The sequence below is a fragment of the Quercus robur genome, chromosome 4 (assembly GCF_932294415.1).
Source record: "Quercus robur chromosome 4, dhQueRobu3.1, whole genome shotgun sequence".
In the NCBI taxonomy this organism is placed as follows: domain Eukaryota; kingdom Viridiplantae; phylum Streptophyta; class Magnoliopsida; order Fagales; family Fagaceae; genus Quercus; species Quercus robur.
The window spans coordinates 62,346,190-62,355,646 of record NC_065537.1 but is presented as its reverse complement, the minus strand read 5'-3'; positions in this window follow the sequence as shown (position 1 = coordinate 62,355,646).

Sequence of the window (9,457 nt, the reverse complement as noted above, 5' to 3'; positions counted from 1 at the left end):
CTCAGCATCCAAAAAACATAGTGGTTGGAAAGTATCTGGCTTTATAAATACGGTAAAACAGAGAGTCCGTTTTTTGGACTAGTTTCCATGCTTGTTTAGCGAGTAAGGCTAAATTAAAAGTGTGTAAATCCCGAAAACCCATTCCGCCCATCTTCTTCGACTTGCACAGCCTGCTCCAACTCATCCAATGAACCTTCTTCTCATTCTTTAGCTGACCCCACCAATATCGAGCCAAGATAGAATTGATATCCTCACATACTTGCTTCGGTATTTTGAAAATACTCATTGTATACGTTGGTACCGCCTGGGCAACAGTTTTTATGAGTATTTCTCTCCCCGCCTTTGAGATAAACTTTTCTTTCCACCCGGTTACCTTCTTTGAAATTTTTTCCCTCACACCTTTAAAGGTGTTTGTCTTAGACTTTCCGGCAATCATGGGCAAACCAAGGTACTGCTCACAGTCATGAAAAACTTGTGCTCCCAACATGTTTTGCACGGCCAGCTTGATATTTGCCCTTGTGTTTTTGCTAAAAAATAGGGCTGTCTTCCCTTTGTTAATGGCTTGACCGGATGCTATTTCATAACTGTGTAATATGCGTAGAAGGTTCCAACATTCCTCAATCTTGGCTTGACAGAATAGCAGGCAATCGTCGGCGAAAAGGAGATGAGATACACAAACTCCCCCTCAGCAAGAAAGTATTCCTTGTATCCTTTTCTACTCCTTGGCTCTCTTTATCATGGCTGAATGACCCTTAGCGCATAAGAGGAACAAGTATGGTGATAACGGATCGCCTTGCTTAATTCCTCTTGTGGGTTGTACATAACCTTTAGGTTCACCATTTATAAGGACCGAATAAGAGGCTGTATGAATAGTCTCCATTGCAAGTGTCACCCATCTCTCATCAAACCCCAATCTAATCATCATCTTCCTTAAAAACAGCCACTCTACACAGTCATAAGCCTTGCTTATGTCCAATTTGATTGCCATCTGACCATCCTTTCCCCTCCTTCTATTCCTCATTCTGTGAAGTACTTCAAAGGCAATGGTAGTGTTGTCCGTAATAATTCTTTCCGGTATAAAAGCACTCTGAGCCTCAGAGATCACTCTTGGTAGAATCTGCTTCAAACGGTTAGCTAGGACCTTTGAGAAAAGGCGAGAGATCACATTGCCTAGGCTGATGGGCCGAAAATCACCTAGACTTTGCGGATCATTCTTTTTGGGCACCAGAACAATGTGAGTATAGTTTATTTTACGAATTAAGCGACTCGAATTAAGAGCAGACAGGATAAATCAGTAACATCATGCCCAACTATATTCCAAAATTTTTGGAAAAAGAAAGGAGACATACCATCCGGCCCCGGCGCCTTTGAGGGGTGCATTTGAAATAAAGCTCTCCGTACCTCCTCCCCTCTGTAAGGCTCCAACAATGCATTGTTCATGTCATCTGTAACCCGTTTATCCACTGCTTCAAGGACATGGCCAATCTCTTCATCTCCAGGTTGGCTTGATGTAAATAAATTTTGGAAGTACCCCACAGCTGTGTCCGCAATCTGTTCATCATTCGTACACCATTCCCCTGTTGCATTAAAAACTCCCAAAATTTGATTCTTACGTTTCCTTTAGGTGGCTCTCTGGTGAATAAACTTAATGTTTTTATCCCTGGCAGGTAACCATATTGCTCTAGATCTCTGTTTCCACGCCAACTCTTCATGGTGCAAAATGTTATTAATTTCTGCCTTCGTTTCCCTTATCCTTTCTAACAATGTTGGATCATTCCTACAAGTCAGCTCTTCCAGCAAACGTTGCTTTTGTTGAAGGATGACTTTGGTATTTCCAAATGCCCTCTTTTCCCATTTAATCAAAGCCATCTGTGTATTTCTTATCCTCTGAAAAAGACAAAACATTGGACTGCCTCCTTCTACCCTTTGTCGCCATCCTTCTTCAACAACCAGTCTACACTTCGGGTGGGAAGCCCATTTTTCCTCAAATCTCCTGGGAATATTCTTTTTTCTCTTCACTTCGCTGCTTGCTTGTATAGTCAACATAATTGGGATATGGTCCGAATAAGAAACAGAGAGATGAAATACTTGACTCCTTGGGAATAAGTCTCTCCAAGCTTGATTTGCACAGGCCCTATCAATCCTCTCCTAGACAAACTCCACTCCAAGCCTGCCATTATTCCATGTGAATTTACCTCCTTGAAATCCCATGTCGATCAATTCACAATGAGCTAGTGTATTCCAGAAAGCTAACATTGGTGAAAAAGCCTTCTCAAGCCGTCCTTGCTTCTCATCAGAGGATTGGATTTCGTTGTAGTCTCCTATGCACACCCACGGCAAAGACATCCTAGAATGGAGATGGTGCAACAAAATCCAAGACTCATGTTTGTGACATTCCTCAGGGTACCCATAAAATCCAGTAATCCTCCACGGAGAACCTGAGTGTGTTTGAATGATAGCATCAATATGATGCGGAGAGTAAGTTTGTATATGCAATTCAACATAATCTTTCCAAAGCATCGCTAGGCCACCCCGTCTTCCTCCCCAGCTTCTGTCACATGGTACTACCAACCCCGCTTGATAGTGTAATTCCTCCTTCAACTTTCTCATTTCATCAACCGTTTGCTTAGTTTCCATGAGAAATATAATTTTGGGTCTCTTCTCCCTCACCAAATTGGAGAGGACATTAACTGCATGTTGGTTCCCAAGCCCCTGGCAGTTCCAACTGAGGGCATTCGTTGCGATCGGCGGGGCTGGCATCCAGCCTCCACCGTTGGATTAATTGTTTTTTCCATCTGCATCTCAATCCTTGCCTTCTTGCACTCTGTTTTTTCAAGCTCTGCGACATCTTCCCAAGCTCTATGCTCTCTCTTCAAACCTATTTTTTTTATCAACACTCCCTTCCTCCTGTTTGGCCGCCTCACTTTTATGTAAACCTTTCTTCCTTGTGGCTTTTTGGTTTATTGGGCCGATTGGGTGCATGGGCAGAATTTTAGCATGTGGTGAGTCACGTGGCCCAGATGTACTCTGTTTAGCCTTTGTTTCTGTTCCAAAAGGAATAGAGTTAGTGCCGTAATTAAGAGGGACATTATAAAGGTTAATACCTTGATTTGCGGCTTCTAAGGATACTTTGTTCCCCTCATCTAAAACAGAGTCCTTAATTGTAGGGTCAACCATCATCAACTCTGTTTCTGTTGAAGTTGCTTCCAAAACGGATGGGATTTTATTTGCCTCATCATTAATCCCTGATATTTCGGCATTCTCATAAATGACATTACTCCAGAATTTGAATTTGAATTCGTCGCCCCCTATGCTGGACCTCTGCCATGGTTCGCCCTGCCATTCTTTTCATTTTGCTGTTGAAATCCCTATGGACGTCTCCCCATGTTCCCCTGGCTACCTCTGTACCTTGCTTTCATCCATTCTCCATAAGGATTCTCCCCTTCCACCAACTCCGGTGAAACCATGCAAAATTTTTCTTCATGGCCCAACATACCGCACCTGTAGCACAACCCGACCAATCTCTCATATCTAAACGCCACTAGTGCTTTATCCCCCTCCGGACTTATCACCGGACTGCCTCGACGTAGAGGTTTGTTTAATGGAACCTCCACCCGAACCTTGAGGAATCTTGCTTGGTCTGCCGTGAGAGCTTTTGAGTCTACATCCACCACTCGGCCTAATCTGCTTCCAATATCTCTCCCTGCATCTTCGTTAATGAGGGCGAAGGGTAAACCCCATACTTGCACCCACATAGGAACCGTTGTGAACTTTACTGATCTTGGCGTCATCCCTTTCTCCCATCTTCTCAACACCAAGAGCTGGTTCTCAAAACTCTATCCCATCTTCTCAACACCAAGAGCTGGTTCTCAAAACTCTATGGGCCATTATCAAGGACCCATTTCATTTGGCTCTCAATGGAAAATTTGAACTGGTATAATCCTTCTCCAAGTGCGGTAAATTTTTTTTTCATACAGTAATTATTTTTATTTTTATTGCTGGGAGTTTCGAATATCGGTTTATATGCTTAGTTATTTTCGGTTTATTGCTACTTATTAATATATCAGTATAAAGGAGCATTTTTTTTTTTTTTTGGTAAACTATGAAGGAACATTTTACATGCTCAGTTGACTTACTTTAACTGCCCAAAGTCTTTTCCTGGCTTGGGGCTCCCCACTGAGATCGAATTATATTGACGGTGGCAGGCTGGTCAAATTATGTCACTTGATTACGAATAATCTTAAGAGACGTTTCAATCGAATATTTAAATTCACACTTCTATGATTCGCGCGCTGATTTTTTTTTTTTTTGTCCACTATCAACTTGTGCGATTTACATTTTTTTTTTCCGATTATACATAATCACACAAATTAATAAATTGTAAAATTAAGTACGAAAATTATTATGTTCACAATAGTGTTGATTAATCATATGGGTCATTTTTGTGTCCACGAGAATTAAGATCAAGTGATCAACCCTGCAACACCTCCATGTTATGCCGCGTAAATGAAAGATAGAAGTCATGGAACTGACCTTTTTTGTTTTTTTACTTTGGGGGAGGCTTGGGTTGGCGGAAGGAACCTTCGCTTGATTGGTACCAACAGTCACTTATTAACTCATCAGTTGGCCATCTGTTAGACCAGAAGTCAGGCATGCATTGATTAGGTTGTTAGGTACTAATAAAGTGGAAGATAAAATATTATTTTAAACAGGTTTGGTTTATTTTAAGTGCTTTTTTAGTACACAATTACAAGTAGTAGTAAGTTTTGATCTCCCCATTTTATTTAATTAGTGAATAATATGTCAGTTTCTCATTAAAACAAAAAGAAATTCTAATTAAAAAAGTACTAAATGTAAGTCAGACCCATTTTAAACTATATGTCTCTTTAGCTTTTGGCATAGTTAATAGTAGGTTTTGGGTAAATAAGATTAGGATCAGTTAAAAAGGAAAAAAATTTGGTGGAAAATCTTTTTCCATGAATGGGATTTTTAATCCTCTTATCTTAAGGGTACATATGTACAAATCAAAAGATACTGGATCTTGCCCAACAATAATTAAAATTTTTTTTTTTTTGGGTAAACCAACAATAATTAATTACTTAATAGAGTTCAAATCTTTCACCACACAAAATAAATATTCCCCTGCCATGTGGCACACAAAAAAGCACACAGCATTTAAACATGAAAATCTAGCAAAGCCAAATCGCACTTAGAAATCAAGATTGAAGTACTTCCAGCAAAGTCAAATCTTGGAAATACAGTTCTTGAAGTGACCAAAATCTTGGAAATCAAGAACTGCATTTCCAAGATTGGACTTTGCATATACCTCGTGTCCCATATTCCAAGATTTGAGCATCATTCTCTTTCAAGCTGAATTTAAAAGGTGAGTTCTACTCATGAGTATGTAACATTTAGTATTAGAACCAATCATCATGTCGAGTAATCAAACGTAACTCATTGAGTATTGGATCAAATGAGTTGTGATTTTGTGGTCGGATCTCGGAAGGAGTTAAGCTCTTGGACATCCTCCTCTTGCGGATCAAAAGAGTTGTAACTTGTAGTCAGATCTTAGAGAGGGTGACCTAGAGGCTAAGCTCTTGGGCATTCTTCCATTGCAAGCCGGTTTTCAAGGATTGTCTTCCTGACTGAATCCACTTGTGAACCTATCAAAAAATGAATCTTTTTCATTAATCACAAAGATGAATGTACAAGACTATATATAGATTGACTCAAGTAACGGAACTGATCTAACTGAAAAACAGAGACTAACAAACTCTACTAACTAACTTCTACACGTGTCTTTATACAGCAAATAACTAACTTTCCCACGTGTGGGTATTAATACAGACACTAAAACTACTTGCCGTTTCTTCATGGTTCTGATGTCGTTTATGCAGAACTTTGTTCTTCACTCAAATTAAGCTCTGCTGTCTCATCCTCTGCTCTTGCTTCCTTGTGATCATCTTCACTGCTATTCTGATACTCCCCCTCAAGAGCAGCTGGTGTATGTATATTCATCATCCCGATCTTGTTAACAAGATTGGAAAATTGATTGTACCCCAATGCTTTGGTAAGCATATCTGCTAATTGACAATGAGACCTCACATGATTAAGCTTGATGACACCTTCCAAAACTTTATCCCTGACTACATGACAGTCTATTTCAATGTGCTTGGTTCTCTCATGAAAAACGGGATTGGAACCAATGTGCAATGCTGCCTGGCTATCACAGAACAACAATGCTTCTTTGTCATGTTTAACTCCAATATCCTTTAGAAAGTACAAAATCCACACAAGTTCACATGTTGCAACTGCCATAGCTCTATACTCTGCTTCTGCTGAGGATCTGAAGACTGTGGACTGCTTCTTTGATTTCCAAGACACCAAAGAATCTCCAATAAAGATGCTATAACCTGTTATTGACTTCCTTGTATCACAACATGAAGCCCAATCAGCATCTGCAAAGCCTTTCAAATGTAAATCTGTCTTGGAAGAAAATAAGAGACCCTTCCCGGGTTCATTCTTCAAGTACTGTAAGATTCTATAGGCTGCATCTAAATGTGGTTTTCTTGGTTTGGACATGTATTGGCTAAGCTTATGAACAGCAAAAGTAATGTCTGGCCTTGTGATGGTCAGATATAATAATCTCCCAATTAGTCTTCTGTAGGTGCTGGGATCTTTGAGCTCTTCTCCTTCCAATTGACTTAACTTGAGACTTTGTTCCATAGGGGTCTTAGCTGGTTTACAGCCTAACATACCAGCATCATTAAGCACCTCAAGAGTGTATTTCCTTTGACAAAGGGAAATTCCCTTGGCTGATCTAGCAACCTCCAATCCAAGAAAATACTTTAAATCACCTAAGTCTTTGAGCTTGAACTTGTCATCCAACAAAACCTTGAATCTGTATATCTCAGCCTTATTATTACAAGCTATTAAGACATCATCCACATACACCAAAAGCATCATGAAAACATCACCTTGCCTCCTAGTAAACAATGAATAGTCAGCTTTGGACTGAGTAAAACCAAGCTGCAACAAAGTGCCAGAAAACTTGGCAAACCATTGCCTAGATGCTTGTTTTAGCCCATATAAGGACTTATTCAGCTTACAAACTACCTCCCCCTGGCTATGAAACCCTTGTGGAAGAGCCATATAAACTTCCTCATCCAAATCACCATGCAAAAAGGCATTGTTCACATCCAATTGACTAAGGAACCAGCCCTTTATGGCAGCCACAGCAAGGAGTACTTTGACAGAAACCATTTTGGCCACTGGGGAGAAGGTCTCAAAATAGTCCACACCCTCTTTCTGTGTAAAACCTTTAGCAACTAGCCTTGCCTTGTACCTTTCAACTGAACCATCAGCCTTGAACTTGATTTTATACACCCATTTACACCCTATAGGCTTCTTACCAGCAGGTAGAGGGGTTAAAGTCCATGTGTGATTTGCTTCAAGGGAAGCTATTTCGGCAGTCATGGCCTCTTGCCATTTGGGATTAGAAGCAGCTTGATAATAATAGGTAGGCTCAACAAGAGAAGAAATGGAACAACAAAAGGATTTGTAAGATGAAGAGAGGTGTTGATAAGAGAGATGTGAGGAAAGTGGATGAGAAGTACCTGACTGGGAAGTAGGTGCAGCAATGACAGAAGAGACCTGGTTGCAGTGATAAGCTTGTAGGTAGGAGGGTTGTTTGACAACTCTAGAAGACTTTCTAAGAGGGATAGGATCAACAATAGGATCAGGGGGCTCAACTGGAACCTCATCAAGTAGGTCATCATCAATAGAATGATGAATATGAGTGATGGGATCAAGAGGTACAGCAGGAGCAGATGTAGACTTAGATTGAATTAAAGGATCAAAGAGAGGATTAATGGCTGGAACACTAGACACAGGAATGAAACAAGGCTGCTGGACAGAAGTAATTGAGTTGGAAACAAAAGGAAACACATTTTCATGAAATGTGACATCTCTAGAAACAAAAATAGTGTGAGAGACAAGATCAAAAACTTTGAAACCTTTAGTATTGAAAGGAAAGCCAAGAAAGACACACTTCCTTGCCCTTGGAGAGAACTTGGATCTGGTGTGAGAAATGGTGGATGCAAAACATAGGCAACCAAAAGTTTTGAGATTAGAATAGTCTGGAATTTTGTGAAAAAGAAGTTCAAAAGGAGTTTTATCATGTAGCAAAGGAGATGGAAGCCGATTGATAAGATAGGCAGCATGTAACACACAATCACCCCAAAACTGAAGAGGAAGTTGGGATTGAATTTGTAAAGCTCTAGCTATGCAAAGAAGATGCTGATGTTTCCTTTCCACAACAGAATTCTGTTGTGGAGTGTAAACACAGCTGGTTTGATGAATAATTCCATGAGAATTGAAGAAGGCAGACATGTTAAACTCCTTGGCATTATCAGTTTTAACAGCTTTGATTTTAAGGCTAAATTGAGTATGAATCATAGTATAGAAAGAAGAAAATAACTCCCTAACATCAGATTTAGACTTCATTAAAAATAACCAAGTGGCTCTTGTAGCATCATCCACAATAGTTAAAAAATATTTGAAGCCATCTAAAGTTGGAGTTGAGTAGGGACCCCATACATCCATATGTATCAAGTCAAAAGCACAAGAACTGATATTATTATGAAAAGGAAAGGGCAATCGCTTAAGTTTTGCCATAGGACAGATTTGACAACCTTTGTTACAAGAAGGTTTTAAAGAAGGAATTACATGACACAAACTATTGAGTTTAACATCAGATGGGTGCCCCAACCTGTCATGCCAAATAGATGAAGGTTGAGAGGAGACTGATGTGGAAGTAACAGCAGTGAAATGACCAAAAGCATCAGTGAGGTTGTGAGCTGATAGAAAGGTAGCAAAAGAAGAGCTGGAGGATTGGTGAAGGCTGTTTGACTGCAACAGGTACAATCCATCAAGTGCTTTGCCTACCCCAATCGTTTTCCAGGAAATAAGGTCCTGAATGAAGCAATAAGCAGACAGAAAAACACAACAATATGATTCTGAATGAGTTAAAGAACTAATAGACAAGAGATTAAAAGAAAAAGATGGAACACAAAGGACATTCTTAAGAACAAGGGAAGAAGAAAGAGTAACAGTCCCAATGTGAGTTACTTGAGCTGATTCCCCATTAGGTAATTGAACCAAAGATTGCCTAATAGCTGTGATTGAAGTTAGCAAATCCACTGAGCATACAAAATGATCAGTTGCACCAGTGTCCAAGATCCAAGTATTACAACCATAAGCCTTTCTATTTACCACTTGAGCAGCAAAAACACTATGAGAGAAGTTCATACCTACCATTGCCACATTAGCAGAAGTGGAAGAAGGAGTTGCTGTGACCATTGAGGCATCTGATATATGAGATGGTGCTGCAGAAGAAAGATTGGATGCACTAAACAAGGCTAAAAGCTGTTGGCACTGCTCAGGACTGAAGGCAGAA